The sequence below is a fragment of the Camelus bactrianus genome, chromosome 20 (genome assembly GCF_048773025.1).
Source record: "Camelus bactrianus isolate YW-2024 breed Bactrian camel chromosome 20, ASM4877302v1, whole genome shotgun sequence".
Lineage (NCBI taxonomy): Eukaryota > Metazoa > Chordata > Mammalia > Artiodactyla > Camelidae > Camelus > Camelus bactrianus.
The window spans coordinates 11,974,840-11,992,913 of NC_133558.1; the positions used below are offsets into that span (position 1 = coordinate 11,974,840).

Here is an 18,074-nt window from a genome sequence, read left to right on the forward strand (position 1 = left end):
TTCTTACTCACACTGCCCACCAGTGGTGGGGGGTTGGGTGCAGGGTCTTTGCTCCAAGGGGTGTGTCAAGTTCAGTTGACCCCCACACATCTTCTCATTCTGAGAGGTTTTCATGGTGTGCAGGAGGGTTGGTGGAGACTTGGAATGTTCCCTAAAGCCTCTGCTTACTACGGGTAAAGTCTCACTTAGGCCTTTAACCAAAAGTTGAGAAGAAAAAATTTAAGCAATAATATACTATATTGAAGTGGTCTCCTTTTTTTTTTTTTTTTAAATAAAGATATTTTAAATTCTAGATCTCTATGTCAAAATTTTTGTCTCTATCACAAAATCCTTGAAATTTTGCTCTTGTACTTCATAACGTCTTATTCACTTATATGTTCCGTTCCTCCTTTATCTTCCCCAACATTTTAAAAAATATTAAACTTCTCAGAGTGCCCTTATTATCTGTACTTTTGGTGGTAAACCCTCTTTTTTGATTTATCGGCTAGTCCCCTGTCTCCCTTGCTGGTTTGCTTGTTCGTGTGCCTTATCACCTTGGACTGCACGTTCAGCATGTGAGTTCCACATGTCCTGGGTTGTGGAGGTGTTTCATATTTCTTTCATCGAGGTCTGATTGCGTCCTCAGTTTGAGATCTGGTTTCCAATCGTGTGTGGTTAGAGTGCGTTTGAGCTCCTTCCTTGTGCTTCGGGCAGGCATAAGTCTCTGATTTCTCATTGCTGACTCTCTTTCCATTATTAGCCCAGCACCAGTGGCGTGCTTCTGTACTGCTTTCCTTCCAAGAGGATGGAGTTTTTCTAGTTATTCCACCCCGCTGACTTTATGTAAGGTGCTTACTTCTAGCTCCACAGAGTAGGTGAACGCCACACTCTAAGGTAAATATCCTATTCTCCTATTCCTACTAGGTCTTCAATTCCTAATCACTGTTGTGGGTTTTGAGGTTTTTTTTTTTGTTTCTGGGAGAGTGCCCTTTCTTGCTTTCTGCCCAACTATGTATTTAAAATAATTGGTTATATTTATCCAGAGCTTGTATGTGTCCTCAGAGAAGGTATGGTGTGGGGATGGAGTGGTCTTCCCAGACTGGCTCAGTGTGCCTCACTGACTACAAGTCTTTGACTACAAGTTCACTTTGTGATCTACACTCCACCCTCATTCCATTGTTGATTGGAATTACATTGAATCTATACATTCATTTGGGAAGAATTTATGTATTGACAGTATTGAGTCCTTCCGTCTGTGACTCTGGTGTATATCCCACCTTTCATTTGAAACTTCTCTTTAATGTCCTACTGAAACTGTGCAATGAAAAAACAGGTACTGTATACTTACTGTTAAATTTAGTTCTGGCTTTTATACTTTATTCCCAGCTTGTTGAATATCATTCAAATTAATCATTATAGTTTTAAATTTAATTTCATAAATTTATTTTTATTGAAGTGTAGTCAGTTATGATGTGTCAATTTCTGGTGTACAGAATAATTCGTTTTAATTTGGTTGGACTAATTACTATTATTTAGCTCAATTTGCTTAGTGAATATAAAGTGACAAACTTACTGGAATGATTCAAGTTCACATTTTCATTTATGAGTTTAGTCTTAACATGTTATAGTTTGGAAGTCTAAAATATGCACTTACCAAAATTACTCAAAATGCATAAAGTAAAGCTTTTTGAAACATGAGTAAAACTAGAAACTACTAACAGAACAGTAAACTACTATGCATAATTTTTTTACTTGATGCATGTCAGAATCAGGATTTGTTAAATCGCTAGTCGAAAGAAGAAAGTTGTGGAACCTAGGTCTGTGGCTAGACTGGGGAGCTCAGACTTAGGCAACAGATACTGAGTGAGCAGCAAGATCTTCATTGCTAGGCTATGGTCAAAGTCAACTCAGGCACAACAGAAATGGTACATTCCCAAAGTGGCCTTGTAGAGAGGTCAGTCAAAACCCTGGGACCCCACCACCCTCTGTTGGCAGCGTATTGTGGTTTCATGTACCCACAGTTTTGAAGGATTTTACAAAATTTATTCTATTTTTTAATGAAAAAAATAGATGTATGGCACCACATGTCAGGTGATATAAGAATCTAAGGGGGCATTGCCAAATCAACCAAACCAAAATGGGCCAGTCTTGTAATAGGACTTGTGGGCTACAATATTCTTTATGTTGTCTGTAGTCATTCTGGTATGCTTAGAGAGCACCCTATATTAAAATTTGCTCATTTTAGAAAATTGTACCTTTGCTGTTTTCTTTTCTTCTTTTCGTATTATTTGAAAATATAAAAATATAAAGTCTTATATATGCATATTTAACTACAAATCCACAGACCTATCTGAGAATATATTAGGAAGGTTGTGGAAAATAAAAAAGCCTCGTTATGTGAGTTACTAAAGTGAAATACACCTATGAAAAACAAATGGGAAATCCATTATTGACGTTGGAACTCGTGTGTGATATTACAGTTACAAATCAACTTATTCTTCAGGCATATACCTTCTTCACATTTAGCTGGTGTTTTTGTTTGTTGCTTGTTTGTATTTTTTACCATCTCCCTTATACGGGGATGAAGGAAGAAAATGAGGGTGAAATCAAGTCAGATTTGTCGTATCTGAGAAGCCTGGTGGAAGTTTGTTAAGAATTGCTGTATAATAGCCTCCCTTTATATTTGCACAAAATTAAATGCACATTAAATAACTTTGTGATACATTATTTCAGTTGGATCTCACACAACCCTGTGAAGTAGATGGTGAAGTTATTAACATTCATACTTTCCACAACCAAGGCCCACAAGTTGAAGTGACTTGCTTAAGGTCTTCTACTTAGAAAAGTGGTAGATTCAACCTGCAAATAGAAATGACTAAGGTGAGGTCTGTGGTTTGGGAAATAGTAATAAGTAAACCGCAATTTGTGGATTATTAGGGATGATATTTCATCTGTCTTATATGTTACTGTCATTGGCATGAATGATTAAGAGTACAGTTTTCTCTTTGAATCAAAATGTCTTAGTAGTTTTATAAAGAGAAAGCCTTTTAAAACACAGAAAGAGGCTTATCTTCAGAGAAACGAGGAGACAGAAGCAGAAGGCAGTGTGATTTTGGGAAGTAACATTTACCCAGCACCTATTACGTGTTAAGCTCTGCGTGCAGCACTGTGCACAGGTGAGAGAAGAATTCTTATTCCCATTTCACACATGGCAAAACTGAGACTCACAAGGGTTTCAGTTCAGTCACTAGTGCAGGTTTAGTTACCCAGCTACTAATGGAGAAGCAAGGATTTGAGCTTGGGCCAAAGCCTACTCCCCTTCTCTGTACAAGGCTGTCTGTGAAACGCAGATCTGATAGTAAAGCTTTCTCAACAACTGAACTGCAAGATGGAAACCAGGTGCCACCTTTCTTTTTACTACAGTCTCACCATGTCATCAATAAATCATTATTGCTTGCAGAGCCTTATTGATTCAACTCTGGAGGGCTCTTTTCTGATTGGCTCCATTGATTAATGTCGTGCTTAAAGCTGGAAAGAACCTCAGGGATTTAGGATTTACAAACTAAAAGTATAGATCAGAATTCTTTTGTGGAACATTTTCAAAATATACACACCACCTGATGAAGTAGGTCTGAGGTGTGGATGGGTATGTGTATTTGAAAAAGTTTCCTGGGTTATCTGATGCACTGTTCTGGTAAAGAACTCTCTCTCTTGTCTAACCCCTTTATTGAGTGGATGAAAGTTTCCTTGGAAGGAAGAAAAGTGCTTCTAATTTAAGACTGCCTTGGTTAACACAGGCAGTTAGAAAGTTTAAGACTTAATGCTTCTATTTCTCTAGTTCTTTCTGAGCTCATATTTCACTACCATCAACTTGCAATTTAGTTTCTGACATAATGACTTGAGGCTTTAGGTAGACCTTTATTTTCAAAACAAATCTCTGTTTTCCTATAATGTGGATGAATGAACAATGCTCTGTACTGTGTTTTGAGTTCAGAAATTGGGAGAAGCTCTTTAATGATAATAATTCAAGTTAGTTGCAAACAGCTGCAACAGAGAGCAGACCAGACTTCTGGGTCCATTGATTAACGTCATGCTTAAAGCTGAAAAGAGCTTCTGAGTCTGGTGCTGGAAGCCACACTGAGGTTTGTACAGTGTCACTGGGCCCAAGACTTAGCTCTAGTCAGGGAAATAATTTTTTTTTCCTTTCTTTTTTTAAAACCACTAAATTGATTTTACATGCACATATATCTGAAGTGATTAACAGCATGTATAGTTTATGACTTGGCTTCCCTCCCACTCTGGTCATCTTTAATGACTTTGAAACATGGTTTCACAAATCTTGAGGTTTATGCAAGGATAAAAGTTTCCTTCTTCAGTCAGGTAAAGCAGGCTCCTGGAGACAACTGGAAAGCAAGAGAGTCTTTTTGTTACATTGGATAGTTGGGAAAAAATCCCATGGAGGAATCTATCATTTGTGGAAGAGAAAAGTGCAGAGTTAATTTTAGGTTTTGTTGAGACCATCTACTTTAGTTAATCAATAGCTAACCAGGGTGCTTTTCATTCATTAGGCCCCAAATTCAACTTCCTTAACGGCACAGATCAATATATTTAACAACATAGGATCTGAATAACTTATTTTGGGTTCAAGTGACTTGCTTTATAGTCTACCTTTTATTAAAAAAGATTCACTTTTTAAAGAGAGTCATATGTCTAATTTCACATTTTCCTTCCTTGAAAAGGAGCTTCTAGTGTTCTCTCCATATTACATAAAATAAAATTTTTTTCCTGTTAGGGTTATTCTTAATGATCAGGAGTAAATATGAATGACTACATCTCCTCAACTGGTTGAAGAAAATGATCCTATTTCAGGTAAAATGTCATGAAACCATAATGCTACATGTTGCCTTGTAGAATTTAGAATTCTTTCAACACTGTAAGAAAAGAGACAGATGTAAGCAGAGAGAAATAGATAACAAAAAAATAGTGCATCTAAGCATGGTAAAATGTAGTCGAATCCAGAATGGACAGAAAACTTTTGCTTTGGTTAGGAAAACTACCCCTAGACATGGTGTAGGGTTCTTTGAAGCAAGCCCTATGCAAGTTACATAATTCTTGAACAAAGTGAGATTTTCTACTTCTCAGACTATTTGGAAAACAGCAAAATAGAACCAAAAAGCCCCAAATAACCCAACCACCAAGTAATCATCATTTTTGTATGAAATTAATGCTTCTATATTTGAATATTACATTTTCAAGAGAAAATATCTTGATTTTAGCATGGCCAGCACAACCAGTGAGACCTCCTGGATGTATTTATAAATGCAGGAAGTTAGGACTGTAGGCCTATAAAGCTAGATGGGACCTCAGAAGCCATTCCTTGTCACTCGTTATTTTACAAGTGAGGAAACTGCTGTGGTTTGCTAGGGGCACTGGTTATCTCGTGATTGAACAAAGGCTGTTGCTGAAGGGTCTTGATTCTTGGTAACATTCTTTTTATCTTCCTTCGACTTATGATGAAAAAAATTAGGTACTTAGTAAACTTGTGTATTCAATCTGAGAAGGTTCGATATCTAATTACTTATGATGTGTGGTAGTAACACTGTTTTCCAAATATTTCTGGCTTTCTGCCTTCAGTAGTGCATTTTCTGACCCCCATGTGGCTGGATGCGATTATGTGACCAGTTTGACCAATGATTTACTAGCAGAATTGTGTGTCATTTCTGAAGGGGAGTGTGTAATCCATGGTATGAGACCCCCTGGGAATCTATGGTAGCTGTTCCCTTGGCCTGTGTCCCTGAAAATGATGTACAGCGCCCCCCACTGAGCCAGAATGGACATTTAGCATAAGTGAGTAAACCCTTTTTGTTTTAAGTCACTAAGATTTAGGTCTTATTTTAACCTCAGGTTATCAAATTGCTTAAAGGTGTTGTAAGAAACAAAATGCTTCTAATTTAGAGTATGGCATTAAAGGGAAATGAAGAATTTAGGCAATACATTTGACTATTTAGGGCAGAAGTGTGGAATGAAATTTTTTTGTTGTTGTTTATTGAGAGTATTTTTTGGGAGGTGGGGAGGGAAGAATGTCTCTTTATCATTGTCTTTATTCTCCCCTTTAGTTATTTTTTATCGCCTATGGTAGCACACTATGCCTGGAGTGACTGCTGGAACCAATCTCAAAATTTGTCGAACTATTATTATTTTAAATCACAACTCAGACTCAGTAAATTAAACTAGGAGTCAAGGAATCTTGGTCCTAGTTTTCATATTGTTACCGCATGATTTTCATCCTGTCTGCGTCTCGGGACCCACATCTATAAATAGGTGTTGAAACAAATCATCTTGAATATCTTTCTAGCCCTGTTGATCTGTAATTCCAGGAAAGCAGAGTAACATGCTGCTAGCTATTTTGGGTTAGGGATCTTAAACACAATTTTAAAATCTAAGAATCAGGTCTCAAGTATATATTGGTATAACAATTTAAGGAGTAAACGATGCTTAAATCATCTAAAACTTTAACTGTCCCAGAACACGATACACTGTATTTTCAGAGTTCTTTTGTAAGTGCTATCCATTATTTAAAAATATTTTTTTCTGGGTTTTTCTGATATTAAAGTGTATTTCCCGTATATTTAAGAGCTTTTTTCTTCTTTGGCATGCAGAAAAAGTTTCCCAAGGATGTAGCAGAACTGTGTGTCTGTTTTGTTTAACTTGCTTTTTTAATCTCCTTTTTTTTTTTAAAAATAGATATATGAATGCCAAGATCTTTAACTTTTTCATGAGATTTGTCAACTTCATCTAAATTTACCTTACTCTTCCTGAGTTCTAGGACCTTGGGAAAGCATTGGCAGGCTCCCTCTTGGCTAGAAGTGCAATGTGGCTGCACTTAAAATTCAGCTGTCACATCTTCAGAACATTCTGTTTGCAGGCAGTTTGGATGGAAGGATCAGTGGCAAAGCCATTAGGGTCAACGGCCATGTGCCTTAATGGTGGAAGTGGAGTCACTGGTTTCTTGCTCTGGCTTTTGACTGACTTTTCTCAGAGCCAAAAATAAGCTGGCCATGGAACCATAAAGCCATAGCCCTTGGCCAGGAGGGGCACAGCTAAATTATATTAATGCCATTGCTGTCCTAGGGGATTAGTAAAGGGACTAAGTGATCGATGAAGGCCAGTTCAGTTGTTTGCTTTTATGTAGACAATGTTCTAGATTGTTCATTTTTTACCTTTTTTTTTTTTGTTTAGCAGTTTTATATAGTTGGTATTAGAGCGTGATATTCTTTTATCTTAAGGAGCTATGATGGAGAAAGTTACCCATAATGATTGTCATTCTTGTTGTTGGTAAAAATAGACTTCTAAGAATCAGAAACTGCCTGAAAATATAAGCCTTTTGTATCGCACTGATTCAAAGGCAAATAAAATGCTCTTTACATGAAACTCAGCTTTTAAGAAGGCAGAGCGTGACATTTGGATGACTGTGACTTATTTTGTATCTCTAAAACATTATTTTCACTTTCTGCTTTCATCTGAATCTTAAATATAAAGACAGTTCTGGTGCCTTTACCCAAAGAAGGGAAAAATAACAACATGAATACAGACATTACTCAGTCCCAGGAATTCTTACTGAGCTTTAAGTCCCATGTACAAAAGTGCCATTCAGTGCTTTAACAAGCTTGAAAAGGGTGATCTTAGCGGTACAATCTTATCATCTTCAGCTAGTCAGTCATCTACCTGATCTTAAACACTGGCTACTTACAATGGAGCCCAGTGTTAGAAAAAGTGATTCAGGGCCGCCTGATTTCACTTAACTCGGAGGAATGTGCAGGCCCCCAAGGCTGAGGTAATGCACTGTGAGCTCTCTGTACGTCTGTGAACCACAATCTTGGGGTCTCTTCATAGGTATGAGAGGTATGCAGAGTGAGGTATTTACTGACTCCTTTATGCCCCCAGCCCTCAACTGAGCTAAGCCAGAAGCCGCGTGTCACAACTTGGGTGGCTTAATTGGTGAAGACTGTAAACTGGATAGAATGCAGTAACACAGAGGATGTCCTGAAATACGTTCAGATCTGATGGTATGAGAGAGATGGGCATTTTGTATGATTATTTTCAGTGGAAAACTAGCTATTTTAGACATTTTTTCTTAGCCTTCTGAAAACAAGTAGTGTTGTTTGCCTGATTTGTTTTATACACCCCTTTCTCCAAGTCCAATGGATAATATGAAGCAAACCCTAATAAATACATTACTGTGGGCTTTCAGTTAGTAGACCCATAAGATTTCTCTTAGCTTAGCAGTTATTCACAGAGGGAACGAGCTATATTCTTGGGGTACTTAGTTAGCATTTCAGATAAGTGCAGATTTTTTTTCATTCACACTTGAGAGGTTTTACAGCACACTTAATTGTACCTCCATACTCTAAGGGGATGTTGATAATAATACGTTTGATATTAAAATTTTTTAATTAAAAAATTGAATTAAAATGTTTTATTGAATTTTTTTTTGAAAAAAAAGTTTGAGCTCATCAAAGTAAAAGCAAATTAAAGAGCAAGCAAGCAAGCAATGACTCTTGCATAAATGTTCTGTTAACCTGTATCTGTTGGACTCTGAGGGCAGGAGTGAGCCACTTCTGGGTGAGTGCTGGGTGCCTATTTGCATCAGCTGCTGCTGTTTAAGTGTCAGTTATGCAGGGCCGCTGACCCCTTTCCACTTTCAGAACAAGAATAGAACTTATTGAAGCATGAGGATGCAATGCATTCCAAAATATATTTACTCTGAAGCAGTAACCTCTTCCACATCCTGCAAAGCAACCAAGGACTTTTTCTTTTTTGTCACTTAGAATGTCTTTGACATTGGATTTGAAACTTTAAGCCTCAAATGTGCCGAAAAACTGTAATACATATAATCTAGTTTGTACATAGTTCAAATCTTTTAATGATGAACTCCACAAAATCATCCACCTTCTTTCACTGTTGGAAATAATTGGAATAAAACAACCAGTTTTGTGTGTGTGGGGGTCTTCAGACAATGATTATTTGCCATCATGACATTAGGTCTGCATTTACATCCAACTTTAGGCCTAATCATAAATTTCGTAAAATGTGCATCTTTTTTCTTCATTTTCTTTGTTCTCTTTAAGTTTCCTCTTCTGCTCAGAAGCCCTCATCCTCATTCCAGTAAAATCCCAGTATTGGACAAAGTCCCTCCTTAATCACACAGTAGGAAAAGAATCTGATCTTCAGAAGGAATGTAAAATTAAACAAAAAGGTATAATTAATCAAAAATAATGAGCAGAAATAGAAAACCTCTAGCTTTAATACCCCTGGACTAACTTCATCTAACCTAGAAGGGCATTTTCATATAGTTTGTGCTGTGCTTAAGAGCCAGAAGACCTGGGTCCAAGCCTGGCTTAGCCACGCTCTCAGCACTCCATCTTTCTCAGGTTTAGTTTATATCTCACACTTGGCAGCTGCAGTAATTCTATGAGATGGTGCGTGTAGAAGTGTTCTGTAAAACGTGAAGCACTTTGCAAGTGTTCTTTTTTTTTTTTTAAATTGCTTTAAAATCATGCAACAAACTCTTAAGTAGGAAGTCAGACGTCCTAACCTTTGGGACCTTGGATAAGTCTTCTAACCATGCAAGATCTGTTTCCTCATCATGAAAACCTGGAGGTTGAACCAGCATATCTCTAAAGTCCTTTCAACCCCAGACATTTTATAATCCCATGAAATTAAATGCTGACACCTGGTACCCAGAACACAGAAGACGGCATGAGTTTGAGCCAGGAGGTTAAGTGAAGAGATAAAGGAGATGGTGATTCTGGGACGATCGGGCTTCATCCTCCCAGAGGTCTGCAGTGCAGATGGAAACTACAGAGCAAAGGGTAGATGGGGTCTGTGGAGCAGGGTCCCTAGAACATGGGGGCATCCACTTGGATGGGTTTATGGGTTTGGGGTGAAGATTGCACAGGTGTCTGGGAGCTAAGTGATTAGGATGATTAGATATTGAGGGGAGGCAGTTTTGCCAAGTGAGTGGGATCTAAAGCTGCAGGGGGCTTGGTAGTCAGCAAATGCAGGGATGAAAGTGGCAGGATGTTTCCCCTGTAACCACAACCAGCTTCTTATCAGTCTTCCTTCTCCATTGCACTGGTCAGTGAGAATGATCAGCTCACATGACTTCTCTTCCCTGCGTAAGGTCCTTTCATGGCTTTCATTGTACTGAGATTAAAAGATGAATTCCTTAAGTGGGCTTTCAAGTGCCTGAAGGAATTGGTACTTGCTTCTCCCTAATTCTCCTCCGTTCTACTCTGCCTCTCTCTTTCTGAATTTCAGCCATGCTGGTTAGTTTAAGTCACCAAGGCTTTCCCGCATCAGGGCCTTACCATGTGCTGTTTCCCCACCATACTTCACGGGGTTAGGTTTGATTCTTTGCAAGCTTAGCTGAAGTATTTCTTCCGACAGGCTTTCTCTAACCACTGTATGCATCGTAATCTCTGCCCCTTGTCTAAACCCTCTATTTCTTGCCTTAACAACCACAATCTATAATTATTATTCCCTAGCATAATAATAATATATATTATGCATAATAATAGCATAATAATTTAGTCAGACACCATACTTTATTTTGTCTTTCATTTTTTCAAAGTCTATATAGCTTATTATAAAATTTTTGATTATGAAAGTAGTTGACACCCATGTCAAAAAAATTTGATAATCCTTAAGTAAAGTCACTGAAATGCCCTCACCCAGAGAAAGTCAGAACAAATTTTTTGTTGTGTGTACTTAAAATCTGCTTCTTAATTTTAAAAAGCAGTTGAGATCAATGTTTTTCTTTTCAAAATTTAAAACCAATTTGCTTTCTACTTAAAAGGCTTTCAGGGAGTTGTGTCTGCGCACCCTTCCCAGGAACCTTTCCCTTCTGTTCACATTGATGCTGCACTTCTCTGCCTTCCAGTTAGGCTGGCCCTGCCTTTTTCAGGCATAATCTGGCGGCATTTATCTTTGATTAAAAAAAAGTAACTGCTATTCTTGTCTTTCATTGCCAGCATTGCAGGCTGGGCATTTAAATGCCTTGGATTGTGTATTTGGAGCCGCTAACAGCTGCATGTACTATTTCCAATACTCTTTAAGATCCACCCAGGATGTCACCATGGAATGCTTGTCATTTTTTTTTTTTTTTTGGAGTTGGGGGTATAGATGTAAAATTGGTAAATGATAAGCAGAGGTGAAAACTAGGTGAGAAATTCTTTAACAGACTATAGGCTTGCCATCTGATACCTGGAGAAAACTGCATTCCTTTGGGCAACTCTCAGCTCATCTGCCTGAACCTGGGGCTGCCACAGATGGTGAGGGCTTTGCAGACTCAGGTAACATCAATATGTTTCCAAAACAAACAAACAAAGCAAACAAATTCCACTATATCCTGCCATATATATAGCAAAAGTGATGCTATATGTGCTATGCAACATCCAACATCAATATATCTGTAGATACACTGTTGCAACATGTGTATGTGTTGGAGAACCACACATAGTCTGTAAATTACCAGCCAACCAACCAACCAACCAACAAAGGAAATGAGAAACTTTGATTTTTCTCTTTAAAAAGGAGACCATTTGGATTGATTAGGTGGCCATGGGCAAGTCCTTCCCTTCTTTGAGGTACTGAAATACACAACTGAATTCTATTTCTAGTTGCTTGTATTCACCTCCAGCTCAATCCATAAACGATTTATTGACACTATTTTGGGATAGAATTGCCCTGAGAAATTCTTGTTATATTTTTGTAGGGCCAGTTTCATGGATTTTCTCAACATATTTTGCAACCCAAAGCTTAATGGAAGTTTAAATTAAATCTTTATTTCTGTCCTTTTCATATAACATTCAGTTATTTGATGTTCTAGGAATTTTTTTGTTTGGGAAAGAATGTTTAAAATTAGAACTATTTTCCTTGGCTATAATTATTTAAAAAATACTATCACTGTGAGATTTTGACTGTTTTGGTGTGGGGAAGGGGCAGGCAGTTAGCATGTTAATATTTGCGTAATTACTTGATGTAAGAATGTATTTTACCCTTGAAAGTGAGTGCAGATACTGTGGAGGTGGGGGGTGCTGCCCACTTGATCACTTCACTGGCTTCACACTTCCAACTGTGAATTAACCCCAACTCCCAGAAGCCCTCAATAGGTGGCTGATTGGAGTTAGGGCATAATTACTCCATCTCCCTCACCCTTTGGGGTGACCTGTTCGTCTCCAAAGTTACGACTTAACTACACTGCCTTCATTAGCTATCCTTCCTTTCCTGCTGCCCCCCTACCAGCAGTCCCTGTACCTCCTTAATAAACTATTTGCAATCGAATCTTTGTCTCAAATCAGATCCCTGCTTTGGGGGATACCTAATTTTAACAAACCTCTTACTTTTAGGCAACATTTTAATCTATTATCCTAGATAGATATAAACACACTTGGCTTAATCTACTTAACAGGTACTTTATATATTTTCATTATCTGGTAGCTCATATTGTTAATTGTCTACTAAATAATGTCTTTGTTATTTTTCCCTTTAAAGGGACAGCTTTTGTACATCTGAAACATGACTGAAACAATGAAACTACAATAAAAGCATCAGAAAAATAAGTACCTAGGTTAAACCTCATCATATTTTAAGAGTTCCAGTCTCAACAGTGACACTTTTAGACAGAACAGAATGCATACCAAGTGTTAAGTTTAGTGACTAAACTTATCATTATACTTTTTTAAAACATTTTTTATTGATTTATAATCATTTTACAATGTTGTGTCAAATTCCAGTGTTCAGCACAATTTTTCAGTCATACATGGACATATACACACTCATTGTAACATTTTTTTCTCTGTGTCATTATACTTTTATGATTGCTTTTTGTAGCATCTTCTATATTATAGGATAGCCAGGGACTTATAAAGAATTTGTAAGTTTTTGTGAGGTGAGGTTTGAGGTCAAATACCATTTAATTCACACCAGTGTAAGAGCTCTCCATTATGGTCTGCTCCTTAAGTTTCTAGGATCCCACTGAATGCAAAATAAAAAAGATTTTGCAGAACTGGAGAGGACACATGCAGAAGTCACCTGCTCCTTGAAAGACAGTGTAACTGGGGGCAGTGAATTGCTTGGCTTTGCGGCTATCATTTGGCCTCCTCTATGTGCCAGCTGTCCTGAAAGTACATGGCCTTGGCCATGTGGGTAATGGGGTCAGAGGTCATAATGGAACCTGATTCAAGATCACTAACTGCAAGATTCTGTCTGTGTTGAGCCAAAAGCATGTCCTGCAACATAGGGAGAGAGGCAGCAGAATGTGGTGACTGGTGAGTACCGGCCAGGGCGGGGGGCAGCCTAGGTGCAGGTCCTCACTGCCACTCACTGTGACCAATACGACAAAGATAACAATTCCTACCCTTCAGGGTGTTTATGAAGATTAAGTTGATAAACTGATTCAAGCACAGTGCCTAATACATAGTACGCTCTTGGTAAATGGTAGCTATTATTAAGTTGGTTTATTGTCCAACCTAGTACACTTTCAAAAATGAAATACGGTGCTAAAAATGAAACATTTTATATATAATTTTTTTAACATAAAAACAAAAAAGTAACAAAAAATAAAAAGGCTTTTAAATAGAAGTATTCTGTGGGTCTATCCATGTAATTAATTTTTCAGTCAATCTATAATTTTTATTTAAAAACTTTTGAAAATGAAATTCCTTCCAAAAAATAAAAATAAATAGCAATGTACATTAAAGCAAGATAAAAACACCTTTATAATGTCTTATTTGAACAGTAAAAGTAAATGGAATTATTTTGGAATTAAGTGAATTATTTTTGTTACGTTTTCATATACTTAACCAGTCTTTCAGTCATAGCTGACTCTTACATCACATCACTGGCGATTTTTGAAGTTACTTTTTTTTCCCTAATATGGACATTTTCTTTGAAATTTTTCATAGTCTGTAATATTCTTGAAGTTGTACTTTATATTAACAAAATTGAAATTGTTGACACCTCAGTTGACTCTTCTCTGTAAACTGTAATATTTTCACTTGAAACTCATAATAAAAACTGAGTTATTGAGTGAAAACTAAGTAAATTCTGCTAAATGGAGAGTATTCTCAATTGTAATATTTTTGTATTAAAATGTGTAAGGAATGGGCTACAATATAATCCGTGATACTGTTTTTCCTTTTTTAAAATTGAATATATTTGACATATACCATTGTGTAAATTTAGCTGGACCTGTTTGTTTCTTTTTGCCTTCATTCAGAATATCTTTCCTTGAGAAATAATTCTAGAAGACAAAGTTCATCAAATAAATTATGTTCAGTTAATGATTCTTATGTTTCCTCAAACTGTCATGCTTCCAAATCATGGGCCCTCTAAATTTTGTTCTGTTCCAATGGGCATTATTAAAGTTACTCTCCACAAGTAGATTTATTCCAAAGAGTAATTACGGAACTTCAAAATTAAATCTTGGACATGATTTGAGTGCTCATCATTTAATTTATTCACTTTTTTTTATGTAATTGGGCTATTTCAGTGTTTTCCTTTTTTGCAAGTTTTAAAAAAAATTGAGGTATAGTTGATTTATAATATTAGTTTCAGGTGTACAGCACAGTGATTCATAATTTTTATAGATTGTACTCCATTTAAAGTTATTATAAAATACTGGCTGTATTCCCTGTGCTGTACAGTATATCCTTGCAGCTTATTTATTTCATATGTAGTAGTTTGTATCTCTTAATCCTTTCTCCCTATCTTGTCCCTCCCCCACCCCTCTCCCCACTGGTAACCGCTAGTTTATTCTCTATGCTTCTGTTTCTGTTTTATATTCATTCATTCATTCATTTTATTTTTTAAGACTCTGTATGTAAGTGATACCACGCAGTGTTTGTCTTTCTCTGTCTGACTTAACTTCCCTAAGCATAATACCCTCCAGGTCCATCCGTGTTGTTGCAAATGACAAAATTCCATTATTTTTTAATGGGAATAGTATTCCATTCAGCTGTTGATGGACACTTAGGTTTCCCTATCTTCACAATTGTAAATAATGCTTCTATGAATATTGGAGTGCATGTATCTTTTTTAAGTATTATTTTCATTTTCTTTGGATATATGCCCAGGAGTAGAATTGCTGGATCATGTGGTAGTTCTATTTTTAGTTTTTTGAGGAACCTCTGTGCCGTTTTCCACAGTGGCTGCACCGATGTACATTCCCACTAACAGTGTACATGGGTTCTCTTTCCCCCACATCCTCATCATTTGTTACTTGTGTTCTTGTTGAGGATAGCCACTCTGACAGGTGTGAGGTGATAGCTCATTGTGGTTTTGATTTGTGTTTATCTGATGATTAACTGTGTTGAGCATCATTTCATTTTCATTTGGCTAACTGTATGTCTTCTTTGGAAAAATGTCTATTCATATCTTTCTTCTGCCCATTTTTAAATTGGGTTGTTGTTTTGATATTAAGTTGTATGAGCTGTTTATATATTTTGGACATTAACCCCTTATGATCATATCACTTGCAAGTATTTTCTCCCATCCAGCAGGTTGTCTTTTCACTTTGTTGATTGTTCCCTTTGCTGTGCACAAACTTTCAAGTTTAATTAGGTCCCATTGTGTCCTTTTTGCAAGTGTTGTTTTCAATAATTGTAATTCTCCAAAAGCTTGAAAAGCTCCTTGAATTCTTGACTAAAATTTCTAACTGATACTGAACAAAATGCACCCCAAAGCTAATGGACTCATTTACAAGAAGTTCAATATTATTGGCAGGACACAGGTTGATTTATTAAGTAGTTTCAATTGATGATGGGCAGCAAAGAGAAGTCTGGTACTACCAGGCTGAAGTTTTTTTTTTTTTTAGCTCAACATCCACTTCATCACAAAAATTTTGTAGTTTAACTACTTGGCATATTTAAACTTTGTAAATTTTGACAAATTAGAGCTTCTATTTCAATTGATACAATAATGCAACTTCTTTGGATGAAATTATGACTTACATTTACACTGTAACCAATTCCAATTATATTTTTGTTCCATATCTTAATTTTAAATTAGATAATTTAGTAAAATATTGTTTTTTTTACCATAGGCATTGTGGTCCACCAAAATTATATTATCAAAATAGAATATATTTTGATTCAAAAAGAAATACTTATATTTTTAACATTGCACTTTTTAAACTAAGTTTACAGGAAGATTCATAATAATGTCGGATGTTTCATCTTAAACAGACTACCCTCCCAAAGCTTTGATTCCATGAATTAGATAAAAAAATTAAACCATTATTGGAATTAATTAGTCTTTCTAAGTGAAGCCTTGATAACACTGAGATAAAATTAGCATAATTGAATTGTTTATAAAATGCTTCTGCTTTCACTACTGACACATTATAGCTTTTGCTTTACTTTTTGTGCATGAATGCAAAAACTTGAAGTAAAAAATTGGCAAAGTCAATTTCGAAGGGCAATCACTGGGTCTAAATGTTATGTAAGCACCTGCTACAGCTGCATGTGATAAATCAAACTACAAGTACAGAGCTCTCAGAACAGCTACTAGTTATTGATGCCCATTATAATGCTTCTTCAGCAGGTTTGTGTTTTGGGGTTTTCACTCAGTGATTTATGTATCGCTTTGTACCTCATGGCTGTGGGAGGTGGCAAGTGATGAGATTTTGTGCAATTTGACATTCGTCATTAACATACTGGAGAATTGAAAACTCAGCACTTTTACTGTTTTATTAAATAGAAGCTTCCATTTCTTTAGCTTGTTGTTGTTGAAGGGCTTATTGCAAAATAAAAAGCAACACCAAACAACGTCATTAATACTTGTAGATACACATCATACGTCATACGAAAAATGACCAAATCCTTATGGCAAGTGTCCAGAATGCTCTCTATATGTGCCAAGGCAGGACACTCAGTCTCTGTGCCCTGCAACTATTTCATGTCCGCCTACCCCACAATTTCCCACTTTCCCCACTGCCCACACCAGCTGTGCCTTGACAGTTCTGTGTATCTAGTCGGCCCGAGCCTGGCACTGGCGCACCTGTCTGGTAAATGCAGAGGGTGCAGTGCAGCAGATAGCCGAGTGTTCTCTCACCACCACCAGCGGCTGGAGGGTTTAGCTGCCCCTGACAGCTCCTGTTTGAGTGCATTTCCTTTTGTAAGCAAATGCCCTGCTGTTAGTTCCGTTGTGTTTGGAAAGGATTGAGGAAATTGGGTCATTTCTGGTCATCTTGGAGATTTAACCATATGTTAGAGTGACATCTCTGTTCGTTGCTTGTCTTAGCTGGGGCTGCTATCATCAAGTAGTTTCAAAACACATTTCTCAACAGTTGTGGGAGCTGGGAAGTTCATCCAGGTGCCAGCAGATTCGGTGTCTGGTGATGCCCTGCCTCTTGATTTGCAGGTGGCTGTCTTCTTGTTAGGCCCTCAGTGTTTGCAGAGAGAGAGAGACAGAGAGAGAGAGACAGACAGACAGACACACACACACTGACTAATCTCTTCCTTTTCTTGTAAGGGCGCTACTTCCATCGTGAGGGCCCCACCCTCATGATCCCATCTAAACCTAATTACCTCACGTTGGGAATTGGGGCTTCAACACATGACTTTTGGGGTCGTACACCATTCAGTTCATGGCACTGCTCACATGCCTTATACTGTACTGGACAAGACCATAGAGGGTGTGTGGAAATAACAAAGTGATGTAGGGCTACTAAATCAATCCCAGATTATTTTAATGCAGCTGTTAATGGTAATTCTCCAGTAAAGGGAAAATATCCAGGCCAATGTTAATCCAAACAAGATGGCAGGACAATATGCCTAAACCAGGACTATCCGGGCAAAATGTCCTAGCCACGATCCCTACAAGAGCGGCACCTTGTCTTAAAAGAAGTTTTCATATAGAACAGTAGAGGGCGCTTTAGACTGTGATTAAGAATTTTTACAAGGAAACTGTACTGGATTGTTACAAATTTCAGTAGTGAGTGGTTTATAAACCTTAGGTAAGTCCATATCAGCATAATCTAATTCAACACAGATGTTTTGGTGTGTGTTCCCCTCCTTTTCTGGAGGTTATGA

At 37.2% G+C, this 18,074-nt stretch overlaps 1 protein-coding gene across 2 annotated transcripts in view; it reads left to right on the forward strand.

The window, feature by feature from the left end:
- Positions 1-18,074, forward strand: part of RNF144B (ring finger protein 144B) — a 133,787-nt gene that overhangs the window by 9,354 nt on the left and 106,359 nt on the right. Inside the window, exon 1 of one of the 2 annotated variants that reach the window (XM_010974259.3) lies at positions 734-873. The exons of the other annotated variant lie outside the window; for it this stretch is intronic. The gene's annotated coding sequence lies outside the window, so the exon portion shown is untranslated. Of the gene's footprint in view, positions 1-733; positions 874-18,074 lie in introns of those variants that run through there. 2 annotated transcript variants of the gene reach the window in all.